This window comes from Apus apus, chromosome 6 (assembly GCF_020740795.1).
Source record: "Apus apus isolate bApuApu2 chromosome 6, bApuApu2.pri.cur, whole genome shotgun sequence".
In the NCBI taxonomy this organism is placed as follows: domain Eukaryota; kingdom Metazoa; phylum Chordata; class Aves; order Apodiformes; family Apodidae; genus Apus; species Apus apus.
Window position 1 is genome coordinate 10,236,869 of NC_067287.1, and position 15,887 is coordinate 10,252,755.

Below are 15,887 nucleotides of genomic sequence, written 5' to 3' on the forward strand. Positions count from 1 at the left end.
GGCAGAGCGCTGCCCCGGCAGAGCGCTGCCCCGCCAGCACCCGCGGCCTGGCCTGGCCTGGCCTGGCCTGCCCGCCCCGCACGCCCTCCCCGCCCTCCCCTCAGCACCGGCACGGGGCAGCGCTGGGCCGGGCCCGCCCGCCGCGGCTTCCCGCGGCCTGGCCGGCCTCCTGACCCGCGCCTAACCCGGGCGGCGGCACCGCCCGCCCCGGCTCAAGGCTCGGCTGCCCCGGCCCGGCCCCGCTCCCCGCTCCCCTCCCGGCCCCGCCGCGCCCGGGCAGCCGCCGGTCCTCCGGGCGCGTTTCCCATGGTGCAGCGCGGCGCGGCGGCGCTCTGGCCGGGCGTCGCTGTCCCCGCCAGCAGGAGGCTGGGGCAGGCGCCGCTCGCCCCGCCGGAGCAGGAAGGAGCCGCCGCCGCCAACTTCCCCCCGGGCTCCCCCCCCTCCCCCGCCGCCGCCTCCCTCCCCGCGCCCCGCCATGCCCGGGGCCGCGGCACGGCCCCTCTGAGCCGCCGCGCCCCGGCCCGGCCTGGCCCGGCCCGGCCCGGCCCGGCCCGCCTTCTCTTCGCAGCTCTGCGGCCGGTGAGTGCCGGCGGGCGGGAGCGGGAGCTGGTCAAGTCCGGCCGGGCCCGCCCGCCCGCCGCGGCGGGAGGTGCGCGCCGGGAGGGAGGGAGGGAGGAGGAGGAGAGGGAAGGGAAGGGACGGGAAGGGAAGGGAAGCGAAGCCGCGGCGCGGCCCGGCGCGTCCCGCCCGCATGGGCCGCGCTTGGCCCCGCCGGCGGGGAGGCCGGCGAGCGGGGGTCGGGGCGGGAGGCGGCGGGGCCCTCCCCCGCGCTGCCCGCCGCGCTGGGGGGTGCCCGGAGCTGCCTCCCGTGCCCCCCGGGCGGCGGCGGGGCTTCCCCGGCCCACCGGGCCCCCCGGGAGGGAGCCGCGGGGCCAAGCAGGCCGCTCCGGGAAGCTGGGGATGGGGCCGGCGCTGCCGGCGGGGCTGTCTGACAGACGGACAGACAAAGAGCCGGGGTAGCCGCGGACAGACGGGCGGACAGACGGACAGGCGGGCAGGGCAGCGTGTTCCAGCGGCCCCGTCCTGCCCGGCGGCCGTATCCTCCCGCAGCCCGCGTCTCCATTGTTCCTGGTGTAAGATAGGTGGAGGGTGCCGACTTGTGCAGATTGAATTAATTTTATTTTATTTTAATAACCTGCTGCGGGTCTGCGCTCAGCTGCTTGGGGGAAGCTTTTGCGGAGGGACCTCGCTCCTGTGTCGGGAGCTGCTAACAAGTGCCGAGCTGGAAGTGGCTGGGAGGGCAGGGGGGAGCAGTAGGAGTGCAGGATGAATTAGTTGGGCTTTAGCGCTTCCACTCCTCATCATCTTTCCACCTCCAGTTCCTGCCAAACCTCAGCTGGGATGAGTGCAGCAGCAGAGTGTGTCTTAAGCTGGCTCGTAAAAAGGGAAGACAGTTGTGTTGCAAACATAAATAATCTCTCTGGTCGCTTAATTTTTGTAACTTGGTCAGGGCAGGTGTGAGGGCTTTTGCACAACGATGAAAAAGAAGTAGGTATGTGGAATCCAGTGATCGCAGCTTTAGTCTTGCTTTGCAAGTCTGCCTGAAGCATGACCTACCTCTGTGCCTGCACGTGTGTGACATTCTGGTCCAAGAAGTTTCAGATAAGAGACATGTCTTATTTCTGAGGAGCAGCATCTTCACCTTTGGTACAGAAAAGACAAACGGTTTTTCTTTTGAGCAGGATCTCAGTTGCTTTGTTTATTTGCTGTGCTTATTCCCAGATTTCAGTAATACTCTACAAGCTTGCTCTGAATATGTACCTGGGCCTGTCATTAAACATTTTGGAGTGCCCATCTCAGATTTCCTCCTTGTAAGTGATACAACTTTAGCAGTCATTCTCCATCAGTTTGTTGCAGCATGCCCGGTGAAGGAAAGAGATGGAAAAATAGTGCTGACCTCTCTCAGTTTTTTGCAGGCATTCTTATGCTGCACTCAGAATTGGACTAGATAAAAGTAGTGGTCTAATCTGGGCTCAGCATCTATCCTGCCATGTAAAAAGTTGGCATACCTTGGGGCAGTGTTAGTTTTCCAGTGTTCCAGCGTTTCGGGTTCGTGCATGTGTCCAGTGACAGCTGTCATCTGCAGAAGCTTTGGCTGTGCTGGGAAGCTCGGGAGCTCACGAGGCCTGCTTTCCTGTGGATCTCATGGGATCTGCAGACTCCTGGTAGAGGGTACAGGCAGGTTCATAGCAGAGGCAGGCAAACCCTGCTCTTGGTGTGGTGATTACAGAAAACTCTACAAAATTAGTTTTTCAGTTGCACAGTTTCCTGAAAACAGTTGTTGTGGCCTTTCTTGATGAATATTCAGCTGAATGTACATGTGTATTCAGTTTCCAAAAGTTGTTTCTTCATAGTTGTTTCTAGATGTCTGTGTGCTTCTCTTCCCAGATCCATGTACTTAGTCAGTGAGCTCATATAGCTGAATAAAGCTAAAAAGGATGAGGTTGACCTCTTGTATTTAGCTGCCATGTGCACATGTATTTCTTCTGTCTTCGCTCCTCAGGCCTGAGAGAACAGATGTATATGTAATCTCTGTTTCTGCTGTTGTCCTTGTCCATATGTGTTTAATTTCTGCTGTATTGCAAGCATGTTGTATCTGTGGAAAATCCCAAGTATAATGGATTATGAAATCAAATCATAACTAGGTAAGTAGTGATTTGAAGAACCACAATGGTTAAAAACAAAATTGCAAGAAAAAGTACTCAGAATGTGAAAGGTTATGTTGCAGGCTAGATTGTTCACTTGAAGGAACACATACTTCTGTAATATTATTATGTAGCTTTGCAAAGATTATTTCCCTTCTCAGTTCAGTGTGTACAAGTTTATTTGTATGAGGATTTAAAGCTCTGTGGAGTGTGCATGTGTTGTAGAGACAGCTGGCATTGTAAAACCATTGAGGTTGGAAGTTCTTACTTCCAGCTGAGAGCTTCTGTGTACTAGTAATTTAAGAGTTGAACTACAAGAATGCTAAGAATATATCACTCTCGTGAAATATGGTGACAGCACGTTTAAATGAGTTTAACTCACTTCTAGAATGAGTCCTTAGCACTATGGGTTTGATAATGTAAGTTTGCAAATAGTGAAGTTCAGGGTAATGGTTGTTAGTGTATGGATTTAGGTAAAACAAAAGTGAGTTTAACTCACTTCTAGAATGAGTCCTTAGCACTATGGGTTTGATAATGTAAGTTTGCAAATAGTGAAGTTCAGGGTAATGGTTGTTAGTGTATGGATTTAGGTAAAACAAAAGTTAAGTAAGAAATAGTACTGTTGGTACTGAGATGTCCAACTTTCTTGTCCAAGCTTAACAATGTCTTATATTAAATGAATGGACAAGGAATGAAAAGTAAATGCCATTGGAAATATTTTCTTACTTTGAAGACTCTTAAGTGGATCTAACAGAGAAATACATATCTTTTATTTAAAGTAAGTACCTTTGCCTAGTGTTGTAATGGTAGCTGCCTTTCAAACCAGCATCATTTATGATGAAATAGATTCAAACGTTCACCTTGCAGTCTGATCTGCATAACTGAGTGTTTAGAAACAAATGAAGTCCCACAAAATCTCCATGGATTTCTCTCTGTCAAGTTGCAGGGCTTATGTGAAGGATCAGTCCTGTCATTAACTTGCACTTGAATTTGTCTTTTTGACAGACATACCTTTGGGAAAATAGTAGTTCCTGGAGTACTGAGATTCAGAAAATAAGTTTCTTTGGTTTTCACTTACGTGTACTGGAGTCTATGCAGAAACCCTTGAACTAGCATAGAGTTTCTGCATGTATCTTTCTGGTTTTTAAGAGCTGAGACATAGCTATTGACAGGCTATGTCAGCAAAACACAGCCCCTGGCTATAATGTAAAAGCTATATGCCAAGCACAATCTTCTGTCTAACAAAAGAAAATCCATTCAGGTTTTGAGTTTTATTTTCATTTACACAAATGCTGTTAGTTACATTATTTCAGTATTTTCCAGTGAAGTTAAAAACATTACTCCATCTGTTTAGCTCATTAGTACTCTATATATGTTTTAAATACACTATTTTTTTTCATCATCCACATAGAACAGAATATTTAAACATCAGGAATAATACCGTAACTACTCAGGTGACACACGTTTAATCTAGATAAATTACAAATTATTGTACAAATTAAAATACAATAACATATGTATGTATCCCTATATTATAAGTCATTAAATTGTCTTCCCCTGACTGCATATACAGATAATTTTCTTATATAATTCAGCAAGTTGGAGAGAAGATCTGGAAAAATCTGTTATATGTTCTCAGAGAACTTGATAAGAAGTGTGTCCTAAGAAGAATTTCAGTGTCTTTTATAAAGACAGTGGAAAGCACAACATGCAGAAGAGTTAGAATCTCAGGATAACTTCTTCCATGCTGTCAGAATTTTATTTTGGGAGATTATATAGAGACTGATGCTGCTTTTGCTCAGAAATAATGTTTAGTGTACTCTTACAATATTATCAGTATGTTAATGTATTCAAGGCTGTGGTATCAAGTGTTAACAGTGTGAATACTGTAATATAGTTAATCTATTACAAATTTATATTGCTTCATGATTTCATTGCACTTTGGAAAACAGCAAGACACAGCTCTTTAATAGGGTATATTTGTATTGGCCTGATCCTGCACTTGATAAACTCTACTGCCATAATAATATTACAGTATCTGCATCTTGTCACAGTTTGTGCAGGAAACTTTAGGATGGTACTGTCTAATTCTTCTTCCCTTAAGACTAGGATGACATTTTTATAAGTGTGGAATTAAACAGTCTGATGATAAAATGAAATCTGTGTGGGAAGAAGTTCCAACTTGCAAACAGCAGTAGGATATAATTTATGAGCAGCCTGTCAAATATAAACTGTCTAGATCTCTTGCACTGTAAAAAAAACCAACACAACAACAAAAACCAAACCACCACCAACAACAAAAAGCAAAAACGAACAAGAAGTCCCCCAAAATCAAGATGTGTGTGAAATGTCTGTAAACCAAAATAGTTTCCTTATATAATGTGATTTTACTGATGGATAAAGCTGTTGTGATACCTGTATCAGTGAACTCACATGTTAGGCCTTCTGCTCTTAAATTATTTCAGATGGCAGCTGAATCTATAACTAAAAATATGCCCATTCATAAATATTTTTACAAGTGTACTCGTACAAGTTTTTGTAACAATTTCACATAGAGTCTGTATTAACTTTTGCTACTTATGTACCCTAAATTGGGTAAAAAGGACATAATTAGAAAGGTTTACGATGCCAGTAACATCATGACCAGGTCATCTTACCTTAGTGCAAGCGGTGATGTGAGAAATATGGATGCTGGGCAGATTTAGCATAGTGATATGTTCACTAGCAGTGTTTAAGAAAGGGGAAGCAAGTGTGTTTTTACACACTCTGAATTTTAATTACTATGTGATTGCTCTGAAAATTTGTCCAATTTCTTTTTTTATTTTATTGTTGGGATTAGGTTTGAAACAAGAAAATACTGACATGCTCCTAAAAGGTATTTATGTGCACATATGTGAATTTATGTACAAAGCACTTCTAGCAGGTATTTATGATGATCTCTAGACATTAAGTAGAAGAAATGTTCAGCATAAAGTGAAGTTTCTTTTGCTGTTGGGTTAGCTGCCTGGGATGTAGCTATGTTTTCTCCTTTACTGGGAGGGGGCAAAGCAAGTAAGCAACTTAGAAATTCACCAGCTTTCTGCAGGCTTCCTTTGGTAGTGAAAACTATTCAGTCTTTCTTTCATCAAGTGAATCTGTAGTACTGCATTGCAAACATTCTTCAGTTTTGTAAAGAGAGGGGAGAGGGAACAAAATTAATATTAAAGCCAAGAAATGAGAACATTTCACAGGATCCATGGAAGATTTTTTAGTCTGTGAGCATTATAAAAATCAGGATTTCCAGATGCAGTGGGTGATTTCAGAGTTTTTGAAATGAGAGTACTCTAAAGCAAATTATCTCTGCTGCTGACCTCCTGAAGGATGATTCTCCCATTTTTTGACCACATAGCCAGTGGTTCCTAATGTAGGTCACTGTTACTGTGAGTAAAGACGAGATATAGATGACAATTGTCAGGCCTTTAATTTGGGTCATTTATAACACTAAGCATAGCAGTAACAATGTAAATAAATTTAAGAAATCTTCTCGTTTTTTGTCCTTAAAGTTTCTTTTAACAAAAGAGTTCTTCATGAAAGATTGATAAATTCAACCAGTTCCCTTTTTGCTAAACACTTCTGACCTTGAGGAAAGCTTCTGTAATGACCACAGTAGGTCAAGTGTACAGGGAGGTGGTCAATCCACAGGGTACTGAGATGTGATACAGTTATTTTAGATCATAATAATTTGCACGTTTTCTGGAAGTGTCCATGGAATATTGATTTTCAGCTTACGTTTTGACCCTATAACCTTTTTTTTTTACCCTTTTTTTTTTTTTTCCTCTGTTAAAATCTAGTGTGAAGGTGCCCTGTGTGTGAATATTGCTTTACCAATATCAAACAAAAATGAATCATTTGTATGGGAGAAAGACTGCTGTCATCCCTCAAGGAGGAAAGCTTTATTAGGCTGCGGTAGTCTCATGAGCTTCCTCTGTCACTGGTGAACCTGGCAGTTGTACTCTGAGATGAATTTTTGCCTGAGTCAGCAAAAGGTTGTTAAAGTTATGTGATTGTCTTGTGGGGATCTGGAAAGCTTGTGTTGTTGGCGGATATAAGGAAGTAAGGGAAAGCTTCTTGGCATCAGTGTTGCTTTTTCCTTATAGAGATAATTTTTAAATGACTTGTAGAAAATATTTTTTATATATTTGAAATGTATTTTTATGAGCACCAATTATTTATATCCCATTAAAAGATTGGGAGGGGGAATAGAGTTTATAGAAGAGGAGCATTCAGGGGATGAGAATCTGGTTGTTACAGTATGTTGCTTGAATATGTAGAAAAGGTAACAGTTTTTAGACAATACTAGTGGGCTTGTCTTAATCTGTGACAGTTAAAAGCAGGTCATGCAAACCAGGCATGTTGAGGCTTTTCTGGGGCCTGCTAGGAAGCTATACTCAGTCTTACCTACACCCTATGGGATCAAATATAAGGCAGCTTTAAGTGTGAGTTTACTGTGACTTTTCAAGGAGCAACAGTGTGAAAGGGCAGACTGTCAGAAAACCTAATCTCTCAATTCTTCGCATGGCCTTGCAGTTTACTGTCTAGTGGGTCTTTGTGTTGTCCCCAGCTTACATTCCTTATAGGTCACAGGACAGGCGTGGGGCTTTCCTCAGCTGCAGTGGTGACGAGAGTATGGCTGCATACCCAGAAGGCATGGGATCTGTTGCAGTTAAGTGTTATGTATCTCAAATTTGCTGTAACATTGGGTAACTTTTCACTTCCCAGCTTTGGTTGGGCGCAAGTTCAGCAAAGCAGTCTCAGCTCCAGTGCTTGTGTCTTGGGCACCTAAAATTGTTGCCCTGTTACCTGTGGGGGACACTTGTGCATGGAGCGAAGCTGGGTGAGTGCAGCCGCAGCAGCAGGCTGGGATCTCCAGGACCTGAGACTCTTAATATGGTTGGATGAGAAAACAGGATTTGGAGAGCAGTCCTTAAACACAGGACATGCTGGGTTTTTATCTTACCAGAATATTTTCTTATTTTACAGATTGGTTTCCTTCTTGCTTAGTAGCATGGATTGTATTGAATATATTTCACTAAGATGTGGCTTCATTGTGAAGTTACTTTACTATGGGTTCTCAGAAATTTCAGTTTGGGATGGTGGCACTTAATTTTTGGCCTGTGAGTTAATGGCATCAAGATTTCTTTCCCCATAATAATTACAGGAGTTATTATAAACATTAATCATATATTTTGATCAGTCTGGATTTCTGTGTTCTAGCACTTAATTAGCAAGAATTAGCTGCAGGGTACCAAAATCATTGAGGTAGAATCCAATTTCCACAATCTTTTTATTCAAGAGGGCACAAACCTGTGAAGTCTGAGTTTTACTTTTAGATTATTTTCCATATTAGTTAGTGGGCCACAATATCTATGTTATTATCGCTTTTATTAAATGTCTTCTAGACTTCTCATATTTTCTTACTTTTTTTTTTTTTTCCTGAGGATCAGCCAGATCAAAAAGCGGATGACTTTAAGGCTTTGGAATTTTATTTAAGTGGGATAGGAATAGTTCTTAGTTGATTTAATCTAACCACAAGTGTTGATTGTCAATAGAGAGGTGGTGAGTTTGTTGCAACAATGTGGGAGAAAAACCTCTAACTGTACAGAACTGTACTCTTAAAAAACTGTTGTTGTCTTGGCAAATTTACATGATCTGCAACATGCTTATATCCCAAGAGGAGGTTTTGAGAAAGTGACCTAGTTGCTCACTTCTATGAATTTAGTATTTGTTTCTACTTCTTCCCCCTCTGGCTGATTTCATGCTGTGCTTAAATACTAACATGTGTCCCTTTAGGTGCTGACTCCTCTGTTTATTGTTGAGTAAGATGGTGATACTATTCTGATGCTGTTGTAACAGAGTGCTGGTTAGGCCACAACAATCCCTGATTCCACTGATGAAAACTGGAAATCCTTGGTGCCCAGTTTGAAACTGGTTGAATACTTTGAAAAACATTGATAGATCTTTACATTTTTTTTTGGTTCCCCGTTGGTCAGTGGTCTCCCTAGTGGAGCATTGCAAGATCCTGTGATCTTCGTTGCCTGTTGATGAGTCAGGCATTAAAAGAAAGGGCTACCACCCAAATATACTGTCCAAGATGCTACTTCTAAGGATACCTAATCATTATCACTTCACTGATTTTATATTCTTACACAGCTGTCATTTCTGAAGGGTCCAAACACCTTATGGAAATATCTTCTGTGTTATGTTTAGTAACTCACCTGTCATTCTTTTTCTTTCCTCAGAGGGCTATTATATGGGCTCATTTATGTGCTTGCAGTAGTTAATTTTCTATGTTTCTTGTTTAGTTTCATCATTGCTAGGTATATTAGTCTTGTGCAATAGGTCCGTGAAAGGCCCTTATTTTTATGGTGGGTAGGCTAGACCTATGGTGTTTGAGGAGCAGAGTAAGCAGTCAACTGAGATCTGTGTCTTAGAGCTGTAGGAAGGGCTCGCTCAGGTTTTCTGCTCCAGACCTCTGGTGCCTTTGAAAGATGGCCACTGAATGTAACACTATGATGGTTGAAAAACAATGTAGAAAGCACAGGATTTGCTTGATCTGCCTGCAGGGAACCTTATACTAAAGAGGTTTTATTTCTGTCATATTTCTGACTGGGTTTTTTGAGGTTACTGTTCCATGTGTAGGGTAAGGGTATGTTTGAAACACAGCTGAAGTGCAATAAATATCCATTAAAAATGAAGTTATGCTGAGATATGACATTGCCTCCTCTGTGAGTTTAAATGAGATGTTTCTTGCCAGTACCACCATGTCAAACGTTAGTCTACAGAAAGCAAAGCATATTTCTCAGAACTTGTTTCTAGAGGGTACACAGAATGTAATCTTGCTCTGAGTAAGTTTACCATAATGCAGCTAGGAAAAAAAATGAAATGTGTGCTTAGTGCATGCAGGTGTCCTAAAACTGAAATTGCTACTTAGGAGAACAGTTCCTGTGTGCTAAAACACTGGCATTGCCCTCACAGCCTGAGAGCCTGTGTTGAAATAATGCTTTCAATTGCTGAAGGAAGAAGGCGAGGTTGGATGGGGCTTGCAGCAACCTGGTCTAGTGGGAGGTGTCCCTGCCTGTGCAGGGAGTTTGGAACTAGATGAGCTTTAAGGTTCTTTCTAACCAAAACCCTTCTGGGATTCTGTGATCTTGAAGTACTGCTTGTGCACTGTAAGATCTGTTTTGTATCCCATGCCTTCTCACCTGTGGTTTAGATTACTGTTGGTATTTTCCTGAAAGTTTTCTGTGAGCTGTCATGTATGTAAATGAGTGATGCTGTCCAGAATCTCTGAGGCCACTTTCCCTGCTAACTTAAATCTTTTGGATCAAAATTTTGTTGATTATACTTCCATTAGCTTATTGTCCAGTGTTATTTAGTCTATGTGGATGTGTTAAGTAACAGGCTTGAATTTTTCTGCAATTACTGTTTTTCTTAATGCATATACAATGGCCTTTTAGAAAATAGTGGAACTGAAGTAAAGATACCACAGGCAAGAAAAGCATGCTCTTAAAATAACTGTTTTAGGCATAACTCAAGCATGCAAATGTTAAAATCTCAGCATTGAGCTTTACCTACACCACCTTAATTTTGCCATCCTGAACGTATGTACATCTTTATCTGACTGATAGAATGTAGCTTAATATTATATTGTAGTCTTTTGTGATACATGAGCACAGTATTGCTTCCTCTCCTTCCCCCGAAGTCCCTACCTTTTTTGAATGTACATGGTACATGCTGCTCATTGATTAAGCAGCTGCTTGGTAATTTGGTTTCTTCTTGTTGCATAATGTGTGTTCTCTTACTGCCTGCTCTGAGGGAAGAATGAAGGTACCAGTGACATTTCTGTAATGGTTGTCAGTAGGTTTGTGAGGCCTTTGAAGATAGTTCCTATTGCTCTCTTCACACCTAAATCCTGGGTGGGTCATTGCCCCTGTTTTGGGGACAAGTAAGTGGAAGTGCAGGGCAAGGAATGATTTGCCAAGATAACAGATTTGCCCACGAGTGGTGGCAGAGCTGGGAAAAGAAGCCAGGTCTCTTACAGGTCTTTTACAACATCATGGTGGGTTACTGGTATTCCTCTCTTCAGTCTTACTGTCATGCTTACCTTTTCCTGATGACAGTCCTACATCTGTGTGCCCACATTCCTCTAGTGATTCTCCACCAACGTGGCTGCTCCATGTTAGCTGGGAACATACTGGTCAGTTGTGCTTTCTGGTCAGTAATTAGGTCCCAGGCAAGGCCAGAACCCTCTGGCCTGCCTTCTCACAGTAGTTCCCTAGTAGCTGATGTGGGCTTATCTTCCCATCTGCTTGTGCCACCTTCTCCCCTTAGAAGCTGTGCTGGAATAATTCATTCTTGTGACCTATATTGAACATTGCTTATTCTTACAGGTGTTTTAATACGCCTTAGGAAGAGGAAATGGGTATTTCTCATTTTATGGTTGGAGAATTGATGCCTGGGAGCAAGATGAAAATTTGTGTGTGGTGTGGATGTCCCCTGAACTCTTACAGAGATGTGCTTTTTGGTTTCTGTTTTGTTTTGCTTTTAAACAGGAATACACAGAATTGCCTTTTTTTTTTTTGTATTTTCAAAGTATTGCTCTCATTGATTTAATTGCAGGCTTGAGTACTCAGCATTTAGGGTAAATCTTGTGTAAGTGGGTCAGATTAAGCAGCCAGAAAATGAGGAAAGTATGATTGATCATCTATTTTGTTGGGTTTTTTTTAAGTTTGGTAGAAATGGCTTGTGTAGACTTGTGTAAGATCTCTGGCAGGATTAAGGATAGGATCCTATTTTGCAAGATTGCATTCAAGTACTTAGTGAGCCATGAATTTTTTTCCTGTTCTCTGTGTCTCGTTTACTCAACGTTTCAGCCAGAAGAGGAGCAAGGATATTAAAAATCATCTCACTAGTTTCACCTATTTCAATGGAGCACTTCCATCCAGTGTGCTGCAGGAAATGACGTTTTGTAGAAAAGATACAACTATACACACACACATATATATAAATATCTTTTAATTAGAAAGAAATAAATCATAGTGCAAATAGGCTGAAGAGGCAAATTATGATGAGCAAAGGTACCTCGGTTGTGGTAGTCCGTGAAACTCTCTGTTTGCATGCAACTTCTTGTATTCTTCCAGGGGTTTTCGTGTGTAATATTTTAGTGATTTTTAAAAAGCAATCTGGAAAGAAACACCTGACATTCTGTTACACATGCATATATACAGGCCTTTGCCAATTGGGGCCAGTAGAGTAACTGATAGCAACAGCAGGTGGTTATCTTCTGCACAGCAAGGCTGGCATAATGCTGGTGATGGGAAGAGGTGCTTCACAGATACTTGCAGATAGTGGAGGAAGGGTGAGAACCAAGGAATTTAAGGGCTTGTTAAAAAACCCCTAAAAAACCCCAGTTTTTAAAAAGCAACATATTTTTCATTTCTGTTTATTTTCATGTTGAAATTATGTGAGGTGGGCTAGGACAGTTAGGCTGTGAGTGCTGAACAGGGAAGGATCCACTCCTGCACCCTCTTTGGAGCTGCTTCTCACACTCTGTGTTTGTGGTAAATCCAGTCAGTGCATTAACCTGGCAGGAAATTACTAACTGGAAAAAAAAAAAAAAGTACTGCCAGGCTGGTGGAGTGTATAAACCAGTATGTCTTTATATGAGCATCAGAGTAGGCACTGTGGACTCTCACAGTAGCAGAATTGCTCCTTTCCATGACAATTAGCTGTTAGATTGGCTCTGCTTCGTCATATAATTGCTCTGTTATCAAAATCAAATGAAAAAACATTTGATACATTATCTGAAATACTTTCAGCTTGAGGCATGCATGCAATACGTTTTTAACCAGTTGTACTGAAGTTATAAACTGCTAAAAGTACTTAGAAGATGCTGGCTAGCCTTAGCTATGTGTTGTGCTTTCTTTCTTGCATATAAATTTCAACAGAATTCTCCAGAGTGAGAACTTGTCAGTGCCTGAGTTGTATAGTGTGAGGGCAGAAATTCTGCATTGTTCTTTTGAGGTTAACAGTACAGTGGTAGAAATTTCCATATAAATTCTCACAGTTAACTATTTCCTAGTAGTTCATAATTTTGTTCCATGAAATCAGTGGTTTTTTTTTTTCCAGAGAAAAAGTAACATTGCCTATGATTTTTGGACTATTTAAATTATGTTTGCTAAACTGGTGACATCCCTGTGACATGTAACGGTGGCTTTGTTCATATTGTATTGAAAGCTTTCTGATAACACACTTTTGATGCTAGGTTATGGTTATGCTGGTGGTGATCTAACACTGATTTTAGGACAAGCAAGGTGGCAAAGATTTTCATGCATGGATAATTTTATGCATGATAAGTAGATTTTCTGTGAGTAATCCCGTTGATTGTAATAGGACTATTCACAGCTCAGTGTGAGTTGTAAATCTTCGTGGGATCAGGCCCTGTACTGACATGTGTTCAGCAACATGGAGCATTTAGAAATCATGGTGCAACAAGTCTTAAGAGTGTTTGTATCATACGTTACCTTTTAGTATGTGTGAATTTTATGATCTGTGAAGCTTTTTGCAATTATTTGTTTGATTACTTTCTTTTTTGCAAGTCAACACATTTAATTCCATACTTAGAAACACTTGTGTGTTAATTTAAAAGTCTTTCTTTTAGCGGTGTCTTGTTTTTCTTAGTAGGGAGAAGAGAGAATTTTATTTAATGTTCTTCATTTAGAATCATTAAGTAGGTTATTATTTTTCACTTTCCAGGCTTCTACAGTATGTTAAAAATGGAGCTTTTGATATTGTGAAAGCTAGCTCTGTTTCTTTTCATATTGGACTATATCCAGATTTTAATAGTGCAAATAAATATCTTTTCTGATATGAAAATATTCATTGTGTTTTTAATGGTCTGGCAGGGTTTTTAAGTGGATGTTAGGAACCTGTCAAGTTGTAATTTTTTTCTTTCTTCTGGAGAGGATTGCATTGATGGCAGTTTTATTCATGGTAATGCTTAAACAGAAGTAGTTCTAATGACGCTGTTAAGCCACATTGCTGTCTCTTTCTTCATTAGCATCAGGAATTGCAGAATTATTTGTGACTTCTATAGTTCCTTTTAGGAAGAAAGCATTTAAGAATGTAGATACAGGTTTTTTCCCCTCATCTGAGTTTATCATAGCTGTTAGGTATGTCTGGGTGGCAGCTGTAACTTGTTGGTTTGTGTCTGTACATTGCATTTGAGGAGCAGTTTCACAATAGGCTTTAATCTGATCTAACCACTGACTGCTGCTGAAGGAAGCGGTCCTTCTCCCTCCCTCCCTGTTTCTTCACTTGTCTATCTCCTGTACAACCTGCCTGCATGGTCCTACTTTCCAAAGGAAAGCTAATGGCTTTTCTGGTGGGTGCGTTTTTGTCGAGCTCCCTTCCTAGTTGCACAGTGCTGTGCTTAACCCAGTGAAGGCACCAAGAAGGTCTAACTGGGAGAGAGATGCAGGGTACTACCCTCTGGTCATGTAGCACATGTATCCGATTGTTTCTTGCAGCTGTATCATTGAGAGTGGTTTGTTTGTTTTTTTTTCTAAATAAAAAAACACACCAAATGGCTCATTGGAATGGCCTTTGTTTCCCTACCTGAATTTCATAATTGATTTATTTAAATCTTCATTTAGTGACAGAAGAATATGAACCTCTCTTGGCACTGTAGCCATCTAGTGGGGTCTCAGTTGCTTTTTCTAGGAGTTTGCTTGGAAGGGTTTTATTAGCAGTCCCAGTAAAACTGCTGTGGTTATAAAATGATTGGCTTTTTAAATTTAGTTTGAAAGTTTCCAAAATGAATTAAACTAAATAAGGCAGGAAAAAAATATCAATTATGGACTAGAATAATAATGTTCACTCAGGGAGTTTTGTAGCTTTATATATATTATATTCATTTAAGTTGACAGTTCAGCACAAATCATTATAGTATGGCCATAGAGGTGAGCCCTAACAAGCAATAATATGATTAGAGGTTTCCACAGATTGCCTTTAAATTAATCCTATGTACATTTTGCACTAGTAGCTCTTACACAGCTTGTTGTTTGGTTCCAGCATACACTGATTTTTCCAAAGGCTGTTGGGGAAGGAAGGATGTGATAGAAATGTATTTGGTTATATCTTCTGTAGCTTTAGGTATTTATTTATTAGGAATTTTGCCTTGTTTTACCTTAAATTAAAACACTCTTGCCAAAATGTGGAACTAAGATAATGTCATGGTGCTACTTCCAGTGTAAGGTTACCCTGAAACCATTTAATACCTTGACCTGAGCTGAGTCTCAGCTTTTGTGAGGGGAATCTTGGAGGTAAATGTTTTCACCAGGAGAGTATCGAGTTGCTAAAGGCATGTTAGAATTGCTCTTGTGCATCCTGGCTCTTGTGTTTGGGTTGTTGAATCTTAGAAAATACGGTCAAGGGGAATTTATGGTTATATATGGAAGTAATATATCTATCTCAAGTCTTGGTCAGAATCCTTCAGAAGAGCTAAAGTTTAACCCAGAAAAATATGTATATTTTAACAAACTTCCTGTCTCCTTCAGCCTTCCTTCATTCAATTTTTGTCTGGGAAAACCAGAGAGAAGTTAATATAGGAAAGATTCAGAATGCAATATACATATAGGAAGTAGCAAATCCTGCTTTTTAATGTTTTTTTTAAAAGTAAAGTCTTAAAACAACAAAGACTTTTGCAGTAAATTGTTTACAGATAGAAAAGAATCCATCTTACTTAAAAAAACAGCAAAAACTTTACATTAGTTCTATACTACAAATAGATATTACATTGCAGTTGATTTTCATATTTTGTCTATCTGTTAATAATTTTTCAGCATATTTTCTCTTTTCATCTTTCATAAATAATCTTTTAAATCCTAACTACAGAAACTCAACCCAGTACTGCATGTATGAATTTTATTTCTAATGCAAGCCCACTTAGTATCTCTGAGTACTTGCTCATTAAATTAAAAATACTTTACTACTTGCTTAGCATCATAGAATCATTAAGGTTGGAAGGGACCTTAAAGAACATCAAGTTCCAACCCCCCTGCCATGAGCAGGGAACCACTAGATCAGGTTGCACAAAACCTCATCCAGCCTGGCCTTAAAAACCTCCAGGGATGGGGCATCAAC

General features: G+C 41.2%; 1 protein-coding gene across 3 annotated transcripts in view; it reads left to right on the top strand.

Moving 5' to 3' along the window:
* The first annotated feature begins 475 nt into the window (after positions 1-475).
* Positions 476-15,887, top strand: part of ZNF148 (zinc finger protein 148) — a 41,471-nt gene continuing 26,059 nt past the window's right edge. For 2 of the 3 annotated variants that reach the window (XM_051623419.1, XM_051623420.1), the window contains exon 1: positions 482-579. The gene's annotated coding sequence lies outside the window, so the exon portion shown is untranslated. Of the gene's footprint in view, positions 580-15,887 lie in introns of all 3 variants that reach the window. The other variant, XM_051623421.1, reaches the window with a different exon arrangement.